General features: G+C 42.4%; 1 protein-coding gene across 1 annotated transcript in view; it reads right to left on the reverse strand.

The window, feature by feature from the left end:
• LOC120373513 overlaps window positions 1-25,976 on the reverse strand; it is a 195,600-nt gene that overhangs the window by 145,175 nt on the left and 24,449 nt on the right. The gene's annotated exons all lie outside the window — the stretch shown is intronic.

Genomic DNA, 25,976 nt, shown 5'->3' on the forward strand with positions numbered 1-25,976 from the left:
TGGGAAGAAGGGAGGAGAGACGGTGTATGTGTAAAAGCAGGCAAGGGGAGTGAGCTCATTTCAAGATCAGTTATTACAACCTTAACTTCACTTTAACACATTTTTGTATGTGTGAGAATTTCCTTAGTTTTAAAATAATCATAACACAATACTGGGTTGTGAATAAAACTGGGGGAGGGAGCAATTCTCCCCCTTCCTCCTGATGTCCTAAGATCTGCAGAAGAATTATCTCACTAATGCATATCTTCTAAGACTCTTAGGAGGGGAGCCAGACTCCTGTAAACTTCAGGAGATGCACAAAGTAGAGATCCGCCTAGGTATATGAATCAACCACCTGGCGAGCCTTATGACAAATTAATTTGACAAAGTCAACTCTGACCATCTGTATTTGTCCCCAAGCCAAATACTTCCACAAGCCAAATACTGCCTTTAAAAGAATTGACATTTACACAACCATCTCTCTATGCAAATTCTATATAGCACTTTACAACAGGCAAAATGGTTGATTAGGTGAAATGCACAGTAGAGATGAAAGCTAAACCGCTACATGTAGAGAGAAAAAAAGCAATTTGAAAAAGACATTTGGAGCCATCTGCAATAGGAAATAATTCACAGCTAACCAGCTTAAAACACAAACAGAAGAATACATGCATCAAGTAAAGGTGGTGGAACTTGTTCTGACTTTCAATGAAAGTTTTTGTGAAAAAATGTGTGAAAAGTTTCTGCTCTTTTTCAATCAGCTGTATTACCAAGTAAAATACAGTGTCGAGGCCTAATCTTTAGCAGTTGTCCATTCTAATACTTAGAATCACAGGCACCGAGCATCTCACAGGATAGGACCCTAGTTTACTAATATTTACTAGTAAGAGATGGAATCTACACATGAAATGAAAATACAATTTCAGTAGCCGAGAACTGGTCTCTGAATTGGTACTCAGAAGATATTCATTCAGGCCCTGATTCAGCAAAACGCTTATGAAACATGTTTAAATTTAACCATGTGAACAATCCCATACTACTCACATGCCTGAAGGTTAAGCACGTGCTTATGGATTTTGTAGAATTTGGGCTTCAATAAGTATTATCCTAAAAGTCAAATACAACTTTTGGATAATAAATTATTAGTCAACCAAAAGTATAGGACAAAACTAAAGTAAAATAAAAGCTTTTTTATTCAAGTTATGCAATACAAGCATACCGTGAACTAACTTAACAAGATGAACGACAGATGAAAAAATAATCAGCCTACTGTGCACTACTTATATAACAATTCCAGGTTATAAACCAATGATATACAATAATGATTATGAAATTAAGATCTCTTTTGCAGGGAGGAATTCAGAAATACCTTGTCACTGTAACGTTACTGAATGTAATTATAACATTTGGAATAGTCAAAATATGTGTCTACTGGACATTAACAATAAACAACAGGGAAGATAGTATTAAGGTGTAGCCTAAATTAGTCACTTAAAAAAGACAGTTTTTATAAGTAATACAATACCACACAAGAATTTAAAAAAACCTGCAGACAAGAAGCAAAAAAAGAGAAATAATAATTAAATACTGCCTTGTGTTTATTTTTTATTCACAGATTTTAAGGCCAGAATGATCTACTATGATTAGTCTAAACTAGAGCTGTTGAACTATTTAAAAAATTAATTGTGATTAATCACAAGATTTAAAACAATTATTAGTTTTAATTACACTGTTAAACAATAGTAGAATGCCATTTAAATATTTTGATTGTTTTTCTACATTTTCAAATATATTGATTTCCATTACAACACAGAATACAAAGGGTACAGTGCTCACTTTATATTATTTTTATTACAGATATTTGCACAGTAAAAAAGATAAAAGAAATAATATTTTTCAATTCACTTCTTACAAGTACTGTAGTGCAATCTCTTTATCACGAAAGTGCAACACACAAATGTAGGGGTTTTTTTACATAACTGAACTCAAAAACAAAACAATGTAAAACTTTTTAGATTCTAGAAGTCCACTTGTCCTACTTCTTGTTCAGTCAATTGCTATGACAAGCAAGTTTGTTTACATTTATGGGAGATAATGCTGCCCACTTCTTATTTACAATGTCATCTGAAGGTGAGAACATGCGTTCACATGTCACTTTTGTAGCCAGTTTTGCAAGGTATTCACTAGGGCTGCCAAGCAATTAAAAAAATTAATCGCACAATTAATCACACTGTTAAACAATAACAGAATACCATTTATTTAAATATTTTTGAATGTTTTCTAAATTTTCAAATATATTGATTTCAATTACAACACAGAATACAAAGTACACTTAATATTTATTTTTTATTACGAGTTTTGCACTGTAAAAAAACAAAAGAAATTGTATTTTTCAATTCACCTAATAGAAGTACTGCAGTGCAATCTCTTTATCATGAAAGTTGAACTTACAAATGTAGAATTATGTACAAAAAAAACCCGAATTCAAAAATAAAATAATGTACAATTTTAGAGCATACAAGTCCACTCAGTCCTACTTCTTGTTCAGCCAATCGCTCAGACAAAGAAGTGTGTTTACATTTACAGGAGATAATGCTGCCCTCTTTTTAGAATCGTAGATGATTAGGGTTGGAAGAGACCTCAGGAGGTCATCTAATCCAATCCCCTGCTCAAAGCAGGACCAACACCAACTAAATCATCCTACCAGGGCTTTGTCAAGCTGGTCCTTAAAAACCTCCAAGGATGGAGATTCCACCACCTCCCAAAGAAACCCATTCCACCCTCCTAGTGAAAATAGTTTTTCCTAATATCCAACCTACACCTCTCACCTGCAACTTGAGACCATTGATCCTTGTTTTGTTATCTGCCACCACTGAGAACAGCCTAGATCCATACTCTTTGGAATCCACCCCCCCCCTTTCAGGTAATTGAAGGCTGCTGTCAAATCCCCTCTCACTCTTCTGCAGACTAAATAAGACCAGTTCCCTCAGCCTCTCCTCATAAGTCATGTGCCCCAGCCCCCTAATCATTTTTGTTGCCCTCCGCTGGACTCTCTCCAATTTGTCCACATCCTTTCTGCAGTGGGGGACCCAAAACTGGACATAATACTCCAGATGTGGCCTCAGCAGTGCTGAATAGAGGGGAATAATCACTTAGCTCAATCTGCTGGCAATGCTCCTACTTTTGTAGCCGGCATTGCAAGGTATTTATGTGCCAGATATGCTAAACACTCGTTTGTCCCTTTGTGCTTTGGACATCATTCCAGAGGACATGCCTCCATGCTGATGGACGCTCATTAAAAAAATAATGCGTTAATTAAATTTGTGACTGAACTCCTTGGGGGGAGTATTGTATGTCCCTTTTTCTGTTTTACCCTCATTGTGCCATATATTTCATGTTATAGCAGTCTCGGATGATGACCCAGCACATGCAGTTCATTTTAAGAACTGCAGTTTTGACAAAATGCAAAGAAGTTACCAATGTGAGATTTCTAAAGATAGCTATAGCACTTGACCCAGATTTTAAGAATCTGAAGTGCCTTCCAAAATCTGATCGGGATGGAGTGTGGAGCATGCTTTCAGAAGTCTTAAAAGAGCAACACTGCGATGTGGAAACTACAGAACTCAAACCACCAAAAAAGAAAATCAACCTTCTGCTGGTGGCCTCTGACTCAAATAATAAAACTAACATGCGTCGGTCCATACTGCTTTTGATTGTTATCGAGTAGAACCCATCATCAGCATGGACATATGTGCCCATGGAGGCTGAAGCATGAAGGGAACATATGAATCTTTAGCACATCTGGCACGTAAATATCTTATGACTTCGGCTAGAGCAGTGCCATGCGAATGCCTGCTCTCACTTTCAGGTGACATTATAAAGTAGAAGCAGGCAGCATTATCTCCTGCAAATATAAACAAACTTCTTTGTCTTAGCAATTGGCTGAACAAAAAGGAGGACTGAGTGGACTTGTAGGCTCTGAAGTTTTACATTTATTTGTTTTTGTATACTTTTTTATTTCTATTACAATACAGAATACAATATATATAAAAATATAGAAAAGCATCCAAAATATTTAATACATTTCAATGGGTATGTGTGGTGGGATGACGACTCACTGGCACGGCGCCTCCTGCTGGTTGTCCAGGAAATTAATTCTTTTCCAGCTCCAGAGCGCCCTCTTCCTGCTGCTGGCCTGTGTCCCTCCTAGACCTCGGTGCCCTTTACTCAGGGGTTCTGCCCACTGCAGCAACCCACAGTCTCTGGGTCTTCCCTCCCAAGGGAACTCCCAAGTCCGTATCCCCACTTTGTCCCAGTGGCTACTGCCAGTCACCATCTAGCCCCCGCTCACTGGGGCAGACTGAAGTCTATAAACCACTCATCATCGGCAAGGGGGGGTTGGACCAGCCGCCACTGCCTATCCCTGGGCTGCCCCTCTGCAGCCCTAGTACCATTTTGTGGGCCCTTAACTCAGCCTGCAGCCTGGGGCTTAGCTAGGCTGGAGCTCCCCAGCTCCCCCTGCCCTTCCTTAGCACTGCTCCACCCTAGGTACCCTCCTCAGCTTCCCAGGCAGGCTAGAGGCTAGAGAGAGAGGCTCCTTTCCTCTGGCCCACTGCCCTCTTATAAGGGCCAGCTGGGCCCTGGTTGTACTGGCTACAGCTGTGGCTGCTTTCCCAATCAGCCCAGCTTTTCCCCTGCCAGAGCCCTCTCCCAGGGCTGTTTTAAGCCCTTTGGGGCAGGAGCGGGGTGACTACCCCGCTACAGTATGCTATTGTTTAACAGTGCAATTAAAACTGTGATTAATCACAATACTTTTTTTTAATCACAATTCATTTTTGAGTTAATCGTGTGAGTTAACTGCGATTAATTGACAGTCCCCGTATTTACGTGCCAGATATGCTAAACATTTGTATGCCCCCCTCATGCTTCCACTACCATTCCAGAGGACATGCTTCCATGCTGATGACGGGTTCTGCTCGATACTGATCCAAAGCAGTGCAGACCGATGCACGTTCATTTTCATCATCTGAGTCAGATGCCACCAGCAGAAGGTTAATTTTCTTTTTTTGTGCTTCAGGTTCTGTAGTTTTTGCATTGTAGTGTTGCTCTTTTAAGACTTCTGACAGCATGTTTCACACCTCGTCCCTCTCAGATTTTGAAAGGCACTTCAGATTCTTAAACCTTGGGTCGAGTGCTGTAGCTATCTTTAGAAATCTCACATCAGTATCGTCTTTGTATTTTGCCAAATCTGCCGTGAAAGTGTTCTTAAATCGAACAACATGTGCTGGGTCATCATCCGAGAAAACCATAATGCAAAATATATGGCAGAATGTGGGTAAAACCACAGAGGAGACATATAATTCTCCCCCAAGGAGTTCAGTCTCAAATTTAATTAACACATTGTTTTTTTAACGAGAGTCATACAGAAAGAGATGTACAGAAAAAATACATCTTTTTTAGTTTAAATAAAGTTGATAACAACCCTCCCCAAAATAATCACACTATGACGGTTAATAACAATTAAGCCTAAGATTTAGTCACAGGTATTTTTGGTAAAAGTCATAGACAGGTCACAGGCAATAAATAAAAATTCACAGCCTCTGATCTGTCCATGACTTGTATCAAAAATACCCCTTACTAAATCTCTACTTCTGGAACCCCAGAAGTGGCACTGGGCCCCCAAAATGCAGGACAAATCTCATCTGACAACCTGCTCCCGAGTCCCAGCTGGCGGTGCAGCAGGGCTCAGGCAGGCAGGCTGCATTCCATGGTCCCACACCGCTCCCAGAATCAGCCAGCTGCTGACACGTCTCTGCGTGCCCCTGGCTGGGGGGGAGGTGGATCCACACGCTGCCCCCGCCCCAGGCAGCGCATGGAGACCCGCTGCCTCCCTCCCCGCAAGGGGCGCGCAGAGACATGCCAGCAGCAGCGCAGCAGAGATAAGGCAGCTCCCTGCCCATGCTGCCTTCCTCCGCACCAGCACCGCTCCTGGAAGTGGCTGGCATGTACCTGCAGCCCCTGGGGGAAGGTGTCTCCGCGCATTGTCCCTGCCCCGAGTGCTGACTCCGCAGTTCCCGTTGGCTGGGAACTGTGGCCAATGGGAGCTACAGGTGCAGCGCCTGCGGGCAGCAGCACACAGAGACCCCCTGCACCCGCCACCTAGGAGCCACTGACAGAGGGGTGTGCCAGTCACTTTGGGAGCTGCACTGCCCAAGGTAAGCGCTGCTCCCCTGACCTCTCCCACACCCCAACCCCCTGCCCCAGCCCAGAGCCCACACCCCTCATCCAAACTCCCTTCCAGAGCCCAACCACCACACCCTCTCCTGCACTCCAACCCCCTGCCCCAATCAAAGTACCTCACTTTATTTTCAGTTACTTCCTATTACTTATAATATAGGAGGAGGAGGAAGGGAAAAATGAAAAATGGGGGGGAAGAATGTTCTTTTTCTTGGCTGGGTCCTGTGGGGAGAGGAAGCCCCAAAAATGAAGCTGCACACAGGGCCCCACTAACTCTAAATCCTCCACTGACTCCATCCCTCCCTGGATACCATCACTGCTAGTCAAACCTATTCATTCATAATGATGTTGCTCTATCACAAAAAAGCAGATTCTTTTCTCTTCTCTAATTGTGATGGGACAATACCAGAATGAACACCTTACCAGGATATCAATGGAGGCAGGCAGGATCAAGTAAAGTAACTAGGAAGTATAGGCCAAATATAGTTTTTAAATCTGGCTCTGGAAGTTCTCAAGAGGGAAGCATACCTACACACAGAGAAGGAGGAGGGACTGGGCATAAGAACCCTGTTTCTGGATTGGTTACTACTTTGTCTGATAGAAAGATGAGGACTCACACATTGGTCCATAGCACTGTTGCCACATCACAGAAATAATTAGCTGCATAAGATAAAAATTGTTTTTCTGTTTACTCTTAGGCATTTGTAACACACATCAGCATATTCCTAATTGCCCTGATCTTGCAAACATTTATGCACCCAAGTAACTTTGTTCACATGAGTGGTCCCACCACATTCAATTAAACTATTTGTGTGAGACAAGTTACTTGTGCTTAAATGTCTGTAGAACACCTGCGTATTAGAGGATTGAAATGATATTTGACACAGCCTGTCAATCAGTCATTCTGAGAGAAATTAATTTGGTAACTAAACACCACATTGTCCTTTTTCAAGTTACAAGTTATTTAGTTATACTGATGTCCAAAAGGTATGTTGAAGGTATAAAGTCCATCTGAGTATACCAATACCTGGCTATCTATAAGTCTAACATACATTCCTCCCTTTTCTCTTGATGTAAATATTACTATAATAAAAACAACATCCTTGTTAATTTTTTTAAAGTGATCTAAAAATTAACTAAACATCTACCATATGGAGGGTTTTTTTAAGCAAACACTTACCATTGTGCAGTGCCCCACTGTTTTCACTCCTTCAATAGATGTCTTTTAAAAGTACACATAAAAAGAATGAGACGCTGTGTCAAACCTACTGGCACTGCATGTTTAAACACCTGCTTCTCTTCATCAGCCCTTCATAATATTGTTAAACGATAATTATACATACTGATGAGTAACAAATCAAAATACTGTAATCTGTCTTGAAAGGGTTTGTACTAATATTACAAGCATAGCATTAATAGGCTATTTAGCCTGTTCTTTTGAAAGAAAACATACCTTCATATACAGATATCTCAAGGAAAAAAACTGGGAAAAACTTACTGCATGTTTCTCCCTGTGCTACACCATTGTATGTTATATGGTTTACTACTTCAGATATATGTGTATTCATTTGTTTTATGTATATATTTTACTATTTTTGAACTTTACCTAATAAATTAGGCCACATCCATAATTAATGCTGCTATTTTGTCTATTTATTTTCTTGGAAAAATTGAGTCACATACCTGAGCCATTTTTAGAATGTTTGTGGTAGACACTGTGTTAAGGCTGAGTTCCATTTTTTATTCTACCCACCCTTTTCATTTTCTCATAACATAAAAAAAAAGATTTTTGGAGATTAAATGTTGTATACTTGGTCTGAGCTTGGTCTCAACAAGTCAAATATTGTGGGGCGGGTGGGACCACAAATACTCAACAAATATTTATTTGAATTTAAAAAAACCCACCATGTTTCACTGGTGTTTGCCAAGCCCTTTTATTCACTTTCAACAAACATTCGTGCAAGTGAATGCCTGTGCACGAGAATGTTTGCGGAGAGTATTCCAAATATTCATGTGAATGGATGAACTTATGATGGTAGGCACTGAAAGTGTTAATATTGGAGGTCTCTCTGCACCCAGAAGTAGTTCTAACACTGATGTCCCTCTTCCCGGATAGCATAAATAAATCACTTACTCTTAAAGAACCCACATGTACTTCTGTGTGTTCCTTGTTCCTGCCTGCACCACACCATGACATGGTGTGAAATGTGGGATCCAAATCCAAGCCTCTGGGCCTATCAACACAGCACATGCACAAATATTTGTGCCAGCAATGATCACATCCTGACAACTCCTAGCAGGTTTAGGAGATAAATCACTGACAATGAACACTCCACACAAGTCATGGTGATGAGTTCATAGGCAATCTATAAACTGAAATAGACCTACATGGAACCATCTATCAAATGATTTGGAATAACAAATGCATTTGTTAAATTAAAATAAATGATTATTGATAATTTAATCAATAGAAAAAGGAGCCAAATTCGAATTCTGATGTGAATAGTTCACTTGATGATAGTCTCAGCCCAAAAGTTAGTTTTTTTAAAGTTTTAGCAAAATTGGCTAAGCAGTTTGACTAATGCACTGTGGCAGTGGGGGAAGAACGGGAAATACCCTTCCTATATCTTATGTTCCATTTGCTATTTTTCACTCTCATATGGCTCAAAAATAACTGAAGCTAAACACTTCACACTGGTTGTGTTTCATAATTCTCAGTGAAGAAGGGGTGAAAAATTTATGTTTGGAAAAAAATTAGTTCCATCTTTTAAAGTTATGAATATTAAAATTTGGAATGTGCGAGTTATAACACAGGGAAGGCTGCCCAAGCTAAGGGTCATCCTGCTAGAGCAACTCAGGAGTACAGAGATAAACGTAAGGCCATTCAGCAGCAGTACAATACTGGGGCAGTTTTAAAGTGATGTAGCAGTGATTTTCCCTTCTTGCCCTCACCCTCCACCCCCCATATAAGAATGAAATCCTTTGCAAAAATGAACATGCAATCCTGTAATTGGATCTATATGATGGACTCAAGGATGATAAGGCCATTGTGGAGAAACTAAATGAATTCTTTGCATCGGTCTTCACGGTTGAGGATGTGAAGGAGATTCCGAAACCTGAGCCATTCTTTTTAGGTAACAAATCTGAGGAACTGTCCCAGATTGAAGTGTCATTAGAGGAGGTTTTAGAACAAATTGATAAACTAAACAGTAATAAGTCACCAGGACCAGATGGTATTCGCCCAAGAGTTCTCAAGGAACTCAAATGTGAAATTGCAGAACTACTAACTGTAGTCTGTAACCTATCATTTAAATCAGCTTCTGTACCAAATAACTGAAGGATAGCTAATGTGATGCCAATTTTTTAAAAGGGCTCCAGAGGTGACCTCAGCAATTACAGTCAAGCCTGACTTCAGTACTGGACAAACTGATTGAAACTATAGTAAAGAACAAAATTCTCAGACATGGATGAATATAATTAGTTGGGGAAGAGTCAACATGGTTTTTGTAAAGGGAAATCATGCCTCACCAATCTACTAGAATTCTTTGAGGGAGTCAACAAGCATGTGGACAAGGGGGATCCAGTGGATATAGTGTATTTAGATTTTCAGAAAGCCTTTGACAAGGTCCCTCACCAAAGGCTCTTAAGCAAAGTAAGCAATCATGGGATAAGAGGAAAGGTCCTCTCATGGATTAGTAACTGGTTAAAAGATAGGAAACAAAGGTTTAGGGATAAATGGTCAGTTTTCAGAATGGAGAAAGGTAAATAGTGTGTCACCCAGGGGTCTGTACTTGGCCCAGTCCTATTTAACATATTCATAAATGATCTGGAAAAAGGGGTAAACAGTGAGGTGGCAAAATTTGCAGATGATACAAAACTACTCAAGATAGTTAAGTCCCAGGCAGACTGCGAAGAGTTACAAAAGGATCTCTCAAAACTGGGTGACTGGGCAACAAAATGGCAGATGAAAATCAATGTTGATAAATGCATTGGTAAATATAATTCCAAATATACGTATAAAATGATGGGTTCTAAATTAGCTGTTACCACTCAAGAAAGAGATCTTGGAGTCATTGTGGCTAGTTCTCTGAAAACATCCACTCAATGTGCACCAGCAGTCAAAAAAGTGAACAGAATGTTGGAAATCATTAAGAAAGGGATAGATAATAAGACAGAAAATATCATATTGCCTTTATATAAATCCATGGTACACCCACATCTTGAATAGTGTGCGCAGATGTGGTCGCCCCATCTCAAACAAAATATATTGATATTGGAAAAGGTTCAGAAAAGGGCAACAAAAATTATTAGGGGTATGGAACGATTGCTCTATGAGGAGAGATTAATAAGACTGGGACTTTTCAGCTTGCAAAAGAGACAACTAAGGAGGGATATAATAGAGGTCTATAAAATCATGACTGGTGTGGAGAAAGTAAATAAGGAAGTGTTATTTACTCCTTCTCTTAACACAAGAACTAGGGGTCACCCAATGAAATTAATAGGCAGCAGGTTTAAAACAAACAAAAGGAAGTATTTCTTCATGCAACACACAGTCAACCTGTGGAACTCCTTGCTAGAGGATGTTGTGAAGACCAAGGCTATAACAGGGTTAAAAAAAGAACTAGATAAATTCATAGAGGATAGATCCATCAATCGCTATTAGCCAGGATAGGCAGTGATGATGTCCCTAGCCTCTGTTTGCCAGAAGCTGGGAATGGGCGACAGGGAATGGATTACTTGATGATTACCTGTTCTGTTCATTCCCTCTGGGGAATCTGGCACTGGCCATTGTCAGAAGACAGGATACTGGGCTAGATGAACCTTTGGTTCTTACGTTCTTATGACTCATGGTACCCATCACCATAGAAGCTGAGCACCTCCAAAAAGCAAACACAATGCATAAACCTCTTCTTTTCCTGCCTACAAAAATCAGGCTTGGTGATCTTTTTATTTTTAAATGTTGGTTTTTAATTGGATGGAAGTGAGACAGTCAACAGCAGCACCCTGGTGATACCAAATTTGACATGGACAAAAAGAAACACATTAGGTTGTGACCAACATGAACCAGCAAATGCCTGTTAATGGAACACACCCAAACAAGTTTTGTAGGACTTTGGATTTTCAGTTTTAACTGATAAACACAAATAATATACCCTCGATGTCAAAAAAGAAATCAGTGTTTATCCAATAAACACTGGAAAAGCACCTGAAACGGTTACTTGTATTTAAGGGCTAGTCTACCTAGTGCAGTAACACAGACTACAGGATGTGATTTGTAAAACACACTACCATGTTGTGCATTAATCGGTCTGTGTAGACCCTGCTGGTGCTCACTGAAGGTTCTCTAACATGCTTTAATGTAGAGCTGTTTGAAACAGTACTACATTAAAATGCACTACGGAACTATGAGGCAGTATACTCATCACCCATCGTTCCCCCTTGTGTCAGGGACTGCAATGCCCTTACTTCCATCACCTGCTGCAGGTCATCTGCCTCTCACCAGGTCTTCCATAGCTCAACCCTCCAACCTAGTCACATAAAGTTAATTCCACATTGGGGATAACAAAAAGGTCCAACATGAAACTTCACAAAACATCCCAACATGAAAGAGCCTTCAGCCTCCCCCCCACACACACACACACTTGGACTGTGCTTCAGACCGGGTTCTGGGCCATGGACCCTGTATTAAGCAGCTATGTCTGCTTCTTCAAACATGCTTCCGTTTCCCTGAGTTGCTTTCTACCTCCAAGAACTCCTGTGCTGCTTCTTCCCAGCTTGTACTTAACACAGCCTCCCTTTAGTTCTCAGGCCTTTGGCTTCTCCTTTCTCTACTGAACTAACTACTCTTCTGCCCTGCTCTCTGTGGGTTTCTCACCTATCTCCTCTGCAGTCTTCCCCTCCACCCCCACCAAGTTCTCTCAGCTTCTTTATATGGGCCAAGTGTCGACTGATTATCTAGCCCCACCCCCTCTGGCCATGAGGCAATCTATCAATCCACAAGCACACTATCTGGCTCTTAACCCCTTGACTAACAAGTGATCAGAGTAAGCACCATCACAGAAACATTACAGAGAGATACTCATTGCCAGTATATGCAAAAAGAATAGCCCTGAAAAACCCTGATTTGGGGACATCTACATAAACCTCACAATTTGCTAAAAATAAACTCCAAACAATGAAATTAATAAAACCTGAAAACCAAAAGCCCTAAAGATGTGGCTTTCTTAAGTCAATTGTCCACAGGAGTTTAGTCAGTCTGGCTCTGAAAGCCTTCAAAGTGCCTCTATGAGTAGGGTCAAGAGCGTCACCTTCTATTACTTATTCCATAGAATCCAGGCCATGTAACACTATGGAGTCATCTGTTTTCAAAATCTGAAATCTCTGATTTCCTCTTGAACTAAAGCCTTAATTTCTAATGTAAAGATTCAGCACTCACTAACATGTCACTGATTATCAATCCAAAAAATGCACTATTACTGCTGCTGCTTTGGGCTTGCTGCAGTGCGGATGATGGAGGTGTGAATTGCAGAGTGCACCAAAGCTATGCCCTATGGGGACACTGCTGGAGCAAATCAAAAGGTGCCTAGTTAGTGGTAATGCAGTCCTGTTTCAAAGAGGACTATGCTAATTGACTTTTAGTTCTGTGCCTTGGTTTCCCCATCTGTAAAACTGGGATAAACGATTCCCATCCCTCCTTTGTACAGTGCTTTGAGAGCTATGGATGGGGGGCAGCGGGGAAGCATAGAGCTGTTATGTATTATTATTATCTAGATGTGTGGAAATGTAAAATTAGAACCCCAGAGACTGCTGGGTGTCCCAGTCTGGTTCCATCCCTCACTCACTAGTATGATGGTTTACTGTTTATCAAGGTTGGCTGTAATTTTAAACAGTTATACCTTTAGAGCCTTGACAGATCAACCCTGTAAGTCTGCACAGGAGCTTAATAGAAAGTGGGGGTTGGCACCAGATTTAGCCGCAGTGGATTGTTCACATGCTGTTACCACTACATGTTTGAAGATTAGCTAGTGCATACTGCTTACCCTTCACACCCCAGCTGAGATGAAGACACTTTATATGAGAGTAATTTCTGAAAGGGAGCATTCTCAAAGGACCTGCCTCTTATCTGAATTTGAGTCACTTATACCTGGAGGGAAGATTATGCTTTTTTTTTTTTTTGGTCCACGCATCTCCTTCCCTGTTGTATATTTCCTTCACAACATATGATATGGAGTAACCTCACATAACCCTATATGATAATTTCCTAATATTTTATGTTTATAATGTATGATATATTCCCTTGAAGAGAAACATTTCATAGTTTAATTGTCCATCAGTTAGTTGGTAACCAGACCAGTTTTCCAATAATTTTCTTTCACCATATTTTTTACTCTCACAATTATTTAGACCACTGTTTAGAGAGCAATCTTTGATGATGCTTCTAATATTTGTATTTCATTTTGTTTCACTCAGAACAATTTAAGGTAATACAATGTGCAATATCCAAATGCAACTACACTAAATTAACAATGTTACAGCCTAATTGTTCAGTACAGTTGGGAGTTTCAAAGCTGCCATTTGACTTCAGTGGGAACAGATTTAGGCCAATGCTCAGCATTTTTGAAAATCCCACCCTATACAAATTTGACTAAATCCCCTGGGACATGTTTACACTGCATAATAAACCCAAGACTATGAGACTCACGTCTGCAGACCTGTTTTTCCAAGCTCGCACTTGAGTGTCCACACTGCATTGCTGTGTGATCTTCATACTTGTGCTGATGCATCCATACTGCACTATGCAAACCCAAATCAGACCTTGTTGGTTCTTGGGGTGTATTCCAGGGTTCTTCTGCCCTTGCTAGCTGGAACTGCTCTAGGCCTTGATTCATGGTGTATTATGACAGAACTTGGCTTTTCATCCTGAGGCCCATCAACATATCCAGTGTAACCATTTTGGGATCTGCACATACCCTGTGACTGGAGCCAGCAATATGGACTTAAGACCAGTGGAAGATCTTCTGCTCATGTTTTCACTCCTATTTTGGGAATCGGGCAGGACATCTGTCAGATGCTGGTGGACATGCAGGCAACTGCATTTGTCCTATCAAAGGCACCCCTCAGAGAGGGGTACTAACATGGCAGCTGATGCTGCTCATGCCTGTTGTTATAACCATAGATTCCTCATATGTAGGCCAGTCACAAGCAGAGACTGGTGGGATCACATTGTCACATGGACCTGGGATGACCAGCAGGGGCTCCAGAACTTTCACGTGAAGGAGCTGTGTGATCAGCCTGCCCTAACCTTCCAGTGTCAGGACACACACAAGGGAGACCATACTGTTCCAGAAACAGGTGGCTATTGCCATCTGGAAGCTGGCTATCCCAGACTGCTGATAGTCAATGGCTAACCAGGTTGGTGTTGACAAGTCAGCTGCAGGGCTTGTGGTGATGGAGGTTTGAGAGGTGACCAGGACTGTGATTTATCCAAAGGTACTGGCCATAAACAATGTTCCTGAAGTAATTGCTGGCTTTATGAGAATGGGGTTTCCAAACTGTGCTGGGGCTCATGCTCACAGACTGCCCTCCAAAAGGAACACGAGTACATAAATCACAAAGGGCACTACTCCATCGCTATGCAGGCTCTGGTCAACCACAGATGCAGATTCATGGACACCAACATAGGGTGTACTGGCAGAATGCATGACGCCAGGGTTTTACTGAGATCAGGACTCTACCTTCATGGACAAGGTTGGACATTATTCCCACCAAATATTGTTATAAATGGAGTCACTGTCCTCACTGTTATTCTAGTGGACCCCACAAACCCTTTTGCCATGGCTTATGAAACTGTACTCTGATCACAGAGGGCTTGAACAAAAAAGAAGGATCAACTACATGTTCAGAAGCTGTAGGACGGTGATGGTATGTGCACTGGGCAGACTGAAATCTCGGCTTCAAAACCATTTGGATGCCATCTGCATTTTTGTGGCCTGCTGTGCACTGCATGTCTGTGAGGACAAAAGTGAGCCATTTTCCTAGAATTGGACTCAAGACATGGATGGATTGCTGGACCAGAAAGTGCACCAATTATTTACCAGCGCAGGATTCACACATGCAACAGAAGTCAGGGATGCTGTGTGCACCCTCATAATGGGACTTCACAATGCAATGGAGGGAAAGCATGACATAGTATTTGTAATTATGCCGTTGTATCAAGTGGGAAGTATGGGCATAGAAGGACCAGGAGACACAGGCCAAGGGGATTGTGGGATAGCATTGGCAGGCTCTCTGGACACAAGCATGGTGACCCCAGGCTTGAGCAGTATCCGCCACACTGTGAAATGAGTGGGCTTGGACCCATGCCACAGTGGAACTCAGCCCTAAGTGAGTTCACAGGCCTGAGTCCTGAGAGGATTCTGACTTGAGTCAGAAGGCTTTGTGTGTGAACGGTAGTGGTGTTTGGGCTTAAAACATAGCCCTGGTCTACACTAAGTGGGGGGTTGACCTAAGATACACAACTTCAGCTATGCAAATGGCGTAGCTGAAGTTGGCATATCTTAGATTGACTTACCTGGCCCTGAGGACGGCGGCAAGTCGACCACTGCCACTCCCCTGTCGAATCCGCTTTCGCCTCTCATGAGTTGGAGTTCCGGAGTCGATGGGGAGCACGTTCAGGGATTGATTTATCCATGTCTAGATGAGACACGATAAATCAATCCCCAATAGATCGATCTCTACTCGCCGATGAGGCGGGTAGTGAAGACCTGCCCTGAGTCTCGGCCAGAGGTTAATATGCAGTGCAGACATACCCTACGAGGTAATTTAAAAATCTGAGCCCAAAGGAACAAGTAACACACTGGGGCTAATTTAGGCACTTGTGTAAATCCAGAGTAGCTCCATTGACTTCAGAGTTACTTCAGATTTCAGTTGAATACTAACTGCATCGTTGGTGCTCATCTCCTATGAAAGCCAGCCCCTATATGTCTAAAGTAAACCTAAAATTTGAGGAATTCAAAATTAGAGGTCACTTTTGAAAATTTGGGCCTAACTTTCCAGTCTTCCTGGTTGTGAGGAAAACCACAACAATGTAAACTGAACTAAATGGTGGTCCAAAACCAAAAGTAATGCAAACTTTCCACACTGATCTTAATGAGGTGGCTAATTTTAAAGGCTAATTGCATGTTCTTAAATATCAACATTGTTAGCCTTTTTTCCCTGGTGGTCATCACACTAGAAACATTAAACTAATATAGCCTGTCACATTTTGATATTCCACATGTTAGTAAGGACAATCTCATCTGCAAATAGCTAAATATTATGTTACTTGTGTATCTGAGGCATTTCCTACAAGTCTTAAAGGAAACGTAAAAGTGATGTCAATGGTGTCATTAGACAAATATTAGATTTCTGATGCAGCTTTTCAGAATGTGAGGGTTTATGTATAAAACTTGGCCCAGCAACAGTAAAGGCACTTAATAAGCCAATAAATATCTTAGAATATATTAGCTAGGGATAGTCAAAGTTACAATTATAGAATTAGATTTAATAAGTTACCTAGATTGTAAACTCTTTGGGGCATTTCTGCATTTGCACAGCACCTAGAACACTGGGGTCTTGGTCCATGGTCGGGGCTCCTTGGTGCTACCACATTGCAAATCAGTAATAATATCTCATAATGAAATACAGAAGTTAGGCCACAGAGAGCAGAAACAGGTTCCAGGCCTGTTCCTCTAAAATCAGTAGCAACTTCAATAGAGTAGGAGTGGTCTCCAGATTAATGAGTATTGCAAGAAATGCAAAGATTTTTAATTAAAAAGCCCACATAAATTCTGACAAAATGCCTTGCAGATTTCTACAGACTGTGCAAACAACAAGGAAAGAAAAGTTTAGGTTAATTTTATTTATTCATTAGGTTTGTTTCCTCCATTTCATTCGACTTCAGCAGCAGAAACTTCAAGCACCATAAAGCTTGGGGGTGGAAGAGTGGGTCAAAGAAAGGCAGAATATGTAGTACTATATAGTGGTAACATTTTAAAAATGTCCACCAGTTTCAAATTACCTCCAGTGTTATCTGTGCTTCCCAGTGTATATACAGGAAAATCTCAAACAGCTAAAAATGGGCACTTTGATAGAAAAAGGCTAGGTCTAAATCTTGGATAGTAGTTTACATCAACGCAAAATGAGCATCAAACACTAACACATCAGACAGGTGATGTTTTACACCCACGTTGCACTGACATTGCACTGGTGCAAATAATTACATTAAGGAGAAGGTAACAAAGAGTCAGGCCCTTTAACTGCAACCACCTATGTATGCATTGGGCTTTTCATGTCCAAGACAAGACTTTCCATTGTGAAGTTACAGCCTAAATTGAGACAATAGAACCAATAACAACAACAGACCACGAGCAGCAGTAGGGCCAGACTTGACATGCCGCACAACCTAAAGTCACAGAGGGATGCCAACCGGGCAAACTTGTATAGGGCAAACTTGCATAGGGCACAAGGTTTTGTGCATGCTTGCTACTTCCCAATATACCACCTTGGTCCTAAGTGCTAGAGTTCCAAGCCAAACCTCTCACTCTATGCATCTTAGACCCACAGCCTTCAGGCCTGGCCCAGTGTTTGGAGCTTCCCAGAGCTGCAAGCCCAACCCAAAACCCAACCAAAACCAAGCAAGACAAATGGGGATTCTGGGCCAGGAGATACATAAGAGGGAAAGTGTATCAATAGCCTCTTTCTTCCCTAGCATCCAGTTTCCTCAACCCATTCCTAACCTGGGTTGGGATTTCTCTTTCACCCCCAACCTCCATGGACTGTTCTCATTGAGATTCCTTCAAGGCCCCTGTTCCCTGACTCTGCTCCTCCCCCCCTCGGCTATGGCCTAGTAGAGCTTCCTCTGCAGTCCCTCTTACCATTGCTACGATACTCCAAGTGGAACAGCCTCTCTGCCTCCAGGAGACAACTCCTGTCCCAAGCAAGGATTCCTCCAAGGCCCGCCTCCTGCCCAAAGGCACATCTTCTTCTCTACCCTCTTTGGGTTTTCTGTCACAAGCAAACATCCCTCTGGGCCCACCTACCTAGGGTCTGTTCCTGTTCCTCCTCCCCCCAAGTTGCTTCATGCTGCCCCGATGAGGCACCTCCTCCACCATTACCTCTTCCTTGCTGCTACCTGCCCCTAAATGCCCTTTTCACTCAGCCATCTTCCCATCCAGCCTGCCCAACTCTACATTCCCAGTCCTCTCAGCCTACCCCCATCAAGCTTCCATTACCCTCCTATGCCACACCCATCTGTGAGTAATGGGAAAATTTACAGATGAAGTTTTTGCTAATTGTATATGTTTATAATGTATGAATGATGGAATGATCTCTTAGGAGGGGCCGCAAGCTAAGCAAGTCCTCATGGGGCCCTTGCTGTTCTTGAATCGATCCTTGTGGATACCAGGTTATGGAAATAGAAACAAGGGCTGGCTGGAAAACAAGAATTCAGTTTTGCAAAAAAAAAAATTGAGGTTTTGACATTTGTTTTCATTCTGCATCAAAATGAAACTAGACCTTCCAAAATTTTCCACAAAAAAGCCCAGAGACAGATCCACCTGAAAATAGCCAATAGCCAGGGCACTCACCTGGGAGGTCCCAATCAGGCAGAGCAGTAACTTGAACCCAGGCTTCCCTAACCACTAGCCATTCTCAGGTGGGTCAGTCTCTTTCTCTCTCTTCCCCTCACCCCTTTATCCCCCAAAAATTCTATCCTGGACCTGAGAAATCCTCCCAACTAAAGGTTTGTTGGAATGTTTCCTCAGAAGCTTCCAATTTCTACAAATTGGCATTTTCCAATGAAAAAATGTTTTGCTGAAAAATTCCCAACCATCCCTCCTGGGGACTGCCTGCTTGGGTGTGAACCACGTTGCTATTAACTCCAAGGCATTCACTCTAATTAGAGAGTATGTTTTGTAATTCTGAAAACAGCACGCCACAGCAGATAGCATTTCTTCTCTCTAACCTTAGTTGAACCGTGATGCAGCACAATGCTAGGAGCAGGGTTTGTTAGCTCCCTCTGCTGGATTGCCAGCTCTACAGCTGCGGAGCCAACAAACTGTAGGCTCATGTCTGAACAACGGGGAATGTTTGTTATTTTTAAAGTCTCTATGGAAGAGTGCAAATTATTTTTTACAAGAGATATTTAGTATCCACTGGCAGAGTGAGAACACCCTTCGATGGAGAAGTCACTACAAAGAAATGCCCACTGGCTCTCAGTCATACTTTCTGGGCCATATGACCTCCTTTGACTCAAAGACATGGATGAGGAAAAATTAATCACAAAAACTCTGAATTTAAACGCACATGGTGAGACTCTTCTTCATGCAAAGAGAAGGAGTCAGCACCAGTTGACAGGGGGCAAGGCCTCTCCCTCAGACAGAACCCCAAAGAAGTCCAGGCCCCAAGGCAACCATGCTCAGTGGAAGCCCCTCTGCGTTAGTATCCAGGCTTTGACTCTGCACAGACAACACTGCCAGCTCAGTGACAAGGCTGCCATGGAGTTTCCCTACTCTAATGGTACTCTGTGAGGTCTCCTGGGGGCTCAGAGAGTGCAAAGTGACAGTTAATGCTGCCATTGCCCATTCTTTCTGTATAACATCTCTATGATAAGTAAGGTTAAGAGTTTGCCACAGAAAGAAAGAAAGATCTCCAGTCAGTCCCAAAACTCTGCTACATAGTTTGCACTGAAGGCCTTCCACGGACTCTGGCGAATGGTGAGAGCATGCCACAGGAGCTCCATTTACCCCTTTATGCACATACATCTCATTCAGCCAGGATTTACTGAGTTGGCTCCCCAGCAGAGAACATCATGTGGGAGCATCTAGGGCTTTAGTTGACCACCATGCACTGCCCATGTCAGACCCTGGATTCCAAAGCTTTAAAAAAAAATGTAGCACCCTCTGCGGGGGAGCATCTTCCTGAGCTTCTAACTATGGAGGCAGGATCAGTCCCAGAAGGGAGTTTTGTTTTCAGACTTACTGTGTGAGTTCCAGTATTTCCAATTTCAAGGGTCACAATTCCAAAATTTGAATTCCAAATTTGTGAGATTTAAAGGATAAATCGTAATTTTTGGCCTGTTTGGTTTTGATCTCCTCCTGATTTTGTTTCACAATTACAAGTCAAAAATTGACTCAAATTAATACAAAATGTGCACCCAAATCTACAGGCCCCAACTCCCCTGTGCACCATCTTCCTGCTCTCCTCCAAACTGCCCATAGCCCCTCCCTGCTCCCCACTGGCATATTCCTGCATCCCCGCATTACCCCAGCATGATTCTGTAGCCCTGCTTTCCACAGCCCCCAACTCCCAATCCCTGGCAAGCATCAGCAGCCACCGTATCTCCAACCTACAGGAGAGGTTCTTCTCCTGGGCTACTACTTCCTTTAACCCCTTCTTCCTGGACTACACCACTGAATGGGCATTGCTATTCTGCACCTGCTCCAGAGTCCTGCTCAGAGTGCACAGGGGCACCCCAATACAGCAGGCAGCTATTAAGTCTGCCAGCAGCACAAGTGGCAGAGTGGCCTCTAGTGGCCATAAGAGAATCTTCAGGCAGCTCAAGCAAAATTCCTTAACAGTTGCATTCTTTCGCAAGATGGCAAGCACCGCACAAATTTGGCCCACAATCAGAACGCTCACAAGATCATGTAGCTGTAGCCCACGAAAGCTTATGCTCAAATAAATTTGTTAGTCTCTAAGGTGCCACAAGTACTCCTGTTCTTTTCACAAGATCATGGACACTGATGACATCCGAGTTCTGTTCAGGTGAATCCAACCTGCAGCATTCAAAGTACTCATTTCCTTTTAAAGATAATTTTGCAGCAGGTGCTATTCAAATTAAAAAGTTTAACTAAGCTAGAAGGTCAATTTGTTGCTTCTGTAGGGTATGCGCACTGCACATACTAAGGGTTCCTTGCATCCCTCCATTCTAGGGTGACCAGACAGCAAGTGTGAAAAATCGGGATAGGGGGTGGGGGTTAATAGGAGCCTATATAAGAAAAAGACCCAAAAATCAGGACTGCCCCCATAAGATCAGAACATTTGGTCACCCTACTCCATTCTCTCCCTCCCCCCAGTTCCCTATTTGCCACCCTCTCTTCCCCTCCTATTTCAGGGACTCCCTGTAACCACGCCTCCTCCCTTACACCAGAAGCTATGTGTGTCCCCCATTGCCCCCTTCCCCAGGTCCTCATTTTTTCCCCCATTTGCCAGGGATTCTGTGTGCCCCCTATGCCCCTTTATCCCATCCAACATTGTTATTTCTTTTTGTAAGTCATTCATGGTGTGAACATTTTTTAACTCTATTGGGAGGATGGGCAGACCTGAGAGATGGAAGATGTTAATGGCTGCCATCAACTGGGTCTTTGATCTCTCAACAATTACAGAGGAGGCTGAAGTTGCTGGATCTACTAACCAGATGCATGAGGCTTTGTGTGTCCCCCATTCCATCTCTGTATTTTCCAATTTTCACAAAAATCAGCAGGATTTCACCCACTGAGGCCGAGAACATACCCTAAAATTCTGGGATTGATAGGATGCAACATTCAAAAATTACCATATTACAGAGAAGCAGAGAAATGCCATTGAGCTGAGTATAGGACTCGCTTCTCCCAGCCAACAAAAGTTACTTGGTTCTAGTTACTTTAAGCGGGGATCAGATGGTGGGGAGTTAAATCATGGGGATGGGTTTGCAGCCCTTACATATACAACTGTCATTAACTTTATGCAAACCTAAGGGCTGTAGGATCACATCTGTTGACATCAGTGTTGCATGCAGTACCGCTGCAGGATAGAAGGGAAAAGGAGGAGAACAAGCAAATGTGTCCTCTAATAGCAAAGCAACTTTTAGGAAGAGAAGCTATAGTAGGGCAGGAAGTGAACTCAGTGTTGAATTCTTTGATTATATTTATTACAGAGGAAAGAAAGATGAGCCACTAGCAGAAAAGTAGTATGTATCCCTCCCAGAAGTTGATAATATAAGGGATAAAACCACTTGCCCCTTTGTCTTCTCCACCACCTTGCAGTGGATTTGTTTGGTAAAAGCACATATACCTTGAACATTTCTGTATCCTTCCATTGACAAATCCTGTTCTTTCTTTAGACTCCCACTCAGACTATCTATTGTTACGGCAGTGCCCACTGGCCAACCACTAATAGGGCCCCATTGTGCTAGGCACTGTACAAACATAGAAAAAGATGCTCATGCCCCAGAGAGCTTATTACCAAAATGGACAAGACAGATGCAGGGTAAGGGAAGGGGCATAACACACACAGAGTGAACAATACAATGACAGCAAATGTCATGTTAGTTCAGTGATTTTTTTATTTGTTTTTAAATCCTTTCAGTGGGGTGATGTTAGGAGGGGTTAGCTTGATGGAAAGACAAAGGAAGGCACAAAAGTGACAAGAGGCTAAAGACCATGAGGGAGGGAACAAACAGCCAATCAACACAGGAGAGACAATGTTCAGAGTGAAAACTGCCAAAAGCAGTCTGGTGACATCATCTGCATCCTCAGGTGCCTGTTTGAACTGCTTTCTGTATCTGCCCTGCCTACTTCCTGCTTTGGAGGAGAGGGTGAGGGGAGAAGGGGGCCACATGGGTTTGAGTGACCCCAAAGGGTGTGTGCCCTGCAGAGTTCTGGATCATCCCAGGGCCGCCCGGGGGGGGGGGCGGCAAGTGGGGCAATTTACCCCAGGCCCCGGGCCCTGCAGGGGCCCCCACAAGAGTTTTTCAGGGCCCCTGAAGCGGGGTCCTTCACTTGCTCCGGGGGCCCTGGAAAACTCTCACAGGGCCCGGGGCCCGGATCTTCTTCCGCTCTGGGTCTTCGGCGGCGGGACCCGCTGCCAAAGTGCCAGGTCTTTGGCGGTAATTCAGCGGCGGGGGGGTCTCGCCACAGGTCTTCAGGGCACTTCGGCGGCGGGTCCCAGAGTGGAAGGACCTCCCGCCGCCAAATTACGGCCGAAGCGGGGGCCCCCCGCCGCCGAAGATCCCTGGTGCCCTGAATCATCCAGGGCTGCAGCAGGGGAGGGGTGTGTGTGGCCCAGTTCTCTTCCCCTTTACTCACCTCCCCCTTACACACACAGTACCTGCCTGAACTGCTTTCTGCAGCTACTCTGATACATTCACATCATACTAGTGACTGTGGGAAGTAAACATTTAAGATGTGACCTAAATTATTATTACTGGACTGGACATATTATGAATCACACACAGCCACCAGCAAGATTTACCTGAACAAAATAAAAGAAGGGAGGAAACAAACAAAAGTTGGAACTTTCTACCTAGTTCATGTAGAACTTTAATACGTGGTCTGGCTGTAGGTGTGCAGAGACCACTTCCTATCATGCTGCCCAATACGGTCTCATTGTTTCTTTGTACTCCCTCATCCATCTGTATCTATCTGTTGTCTCTTGTCTTAGATTGTAAACTCTTTAGGGCAGAGCCCACCTTTTTGTTCCGTATTTGTACAGAGCCTTGCACAATGGAATTTTAGTCAATGGTTAGGGCTCCAAAGTGCTACCACCATACAAATAACTTAGTAATAATAATATAAATGATAAATAATGTAACATATCAGATGCCACAAACTTAGGCTCTATTTCATTATTAATGTGTATTTGTGATAGTGGATCAGAAGTAATTTATTTCAGTTAATGTTGTCTTTGACACAGACAGTCTGGAACAATTTTAAACATAACTAGCCAAATTCAGGTTAATGGTGCTCATCACCAGAATGGAAAACAACCCCAAGAACAAAACAATCCACTTAGCATATTTAGAAACACTCAGGGACAGATTCTCGTTTAGCCTAATGTTTCTTTACACCACTTTATTAGTGTAAAGGGACCTTTAAGTAGGCAGAAATTATATTGACACCTTTACATCCCTTTAAGGCCCTTTCATACTGCCAGAGTGGTGGCAGAATAAGGTCCAATATCTCTCTAGATGTACAGTAGCTATCTATATCTAGAAAGAGAAAGTGAGAGATATGAAGCGTGTAAATTCCTGCTAGGATACAGATACAGCCAGGAAACATGGAGAGATTTCTACAGATCCTTTAGCGCAGGTAACTATAGGACCAGCAAAAGGCAATGTATCCTAATACTGGTTCCTCGGTTCCCTGCAGGATTTCACACACTTCATATCCCTCACGACAGGCCCTACAAGCAGGCAACATAGATGGTGCTGTTCTAGAGAGTCATTTTCTCTCTGAGCAGTAATCTAAACCAGTAACCTACAATGCTAGACTTTCAGGGTCATTGTGTCCTCCCACAGTAGTGCCAGTGGAACTAGCTCAGCTACTCGTGCTGCAAAGGTTTGATATCTTACCGTGGTCATCACAGAAGCCTCAGAGTTTTCTCAAAAATAAGCCAGACACTTAACATAAACGTAAACAGAGTATTTTGAAAGAAACAATCGGGGGGATGGGGGAGGGTCGGTTCCCAGGCAAAAATCTACCAAGCATCATAGGTAATCAAGTCAGGGAGAAAATAAAATTCAAATGATTGTTTTGTAATCTTCACACTAAAGGAACATGTTTGTAGATGACCTTCCAGATGGATGTAATGAGTCTAAGATAAAGTAAGTTGCCAGGTCTATTTATTCCGCACAAAGAGATTTTGGAGGCTAAATTTCTATCATCAGTTATAACTCCTTACGCCCAAGGTTGCACAGAAAATAAATGAGGGCAGAGCATAGCCCTTTGGCTTGAACTTTAAGAACCATGTGGTCATCACTGAAGGTTACTGTCCTTACCACGCACACTAAATAGGGAGGAAATTAGTACAATTAGAACTGTTAAAATGTAAATTACAAAAATAGCTGAAAACCATTTTTCCTCAGTTCCTACTTGTATAAACAATGCCCTAACAAGCTACAATCAGAGAGGCCTGCAATGGATCCATGGCAACGAAAAGCACTGGCCTATGGCTACCATCTTCATAGGCATACTTACATTAATTTACTAGATGTACGTGTACACATTTCAGAAAAATCAGTTGGCTCAAGCTTAATTCACTGAAAAGGGGGATCATTAGCAAATGAAAGAAAAAGCAGGTCAGCAATTTCCTTGATGAACTCAGCTATTTATTTTTATTTGAAAGAGAAAGATGAAATTATTCTTGTAATTTTTGTGCTTTGTAGCTCTACTGAAGAGCAAATTACACCTATACTGCTAATTTTGATTCTTAGCAAGCAGATGAATAATAAAATCAATATCACAATATCTATACAGTCCTAAAATACTCTGTATATAGACATTTGAATAGTGCATTAAATGGTAAAGGTGATAATACTAGAGAACACTGAGGAAGATTACACAGAGTGAGCACTCCAAGGTTTTATTTGTTCGGGGGTGGGTGGATTTATATTGTTTTATAATCCTTTTTTTGGGGGGTGGGGGCATATTTAAGGGATTGGAAGTTTGAGAGCTATCCAATAATGTGACCAATAGCAGCTCAAAATCTGATCAGAATATAAATGCCCCATAACACAGCAAGAAATAAAACAAGCACAAAAACTAACAAAAAAAAATCCAAGACAGTTGTAGCATGAGTTTCACGGATGCTGGTGTGGTATTGATGTTGCAGTAATACTGTTCAGCTAATAAGGAGTTAAAGAGTTAGATCAGGGGTAGGCAACCTATGGCACATGTGCCAAAGTCAGCACACAAGCTGATTTTCAGTGGCAATCACACTGCCCAGGTCCTGGCCACCGGTCC

This window comes from Mauremys reevesii, linkage group 1, assembly GCF_016161935.1.
Source record: "Mauremys reevesii isolate NIE-2019 linkage group 1, ASM1616193v1, whole genome shotgun sequence".
In the NCBI taxonomy this organism is placed as follows: domain Eukaryota; kingdom Metazoa; phylum Chordata; order Testudines; family Geoemydidae; genus Mauremys; species Mauremys reevesii.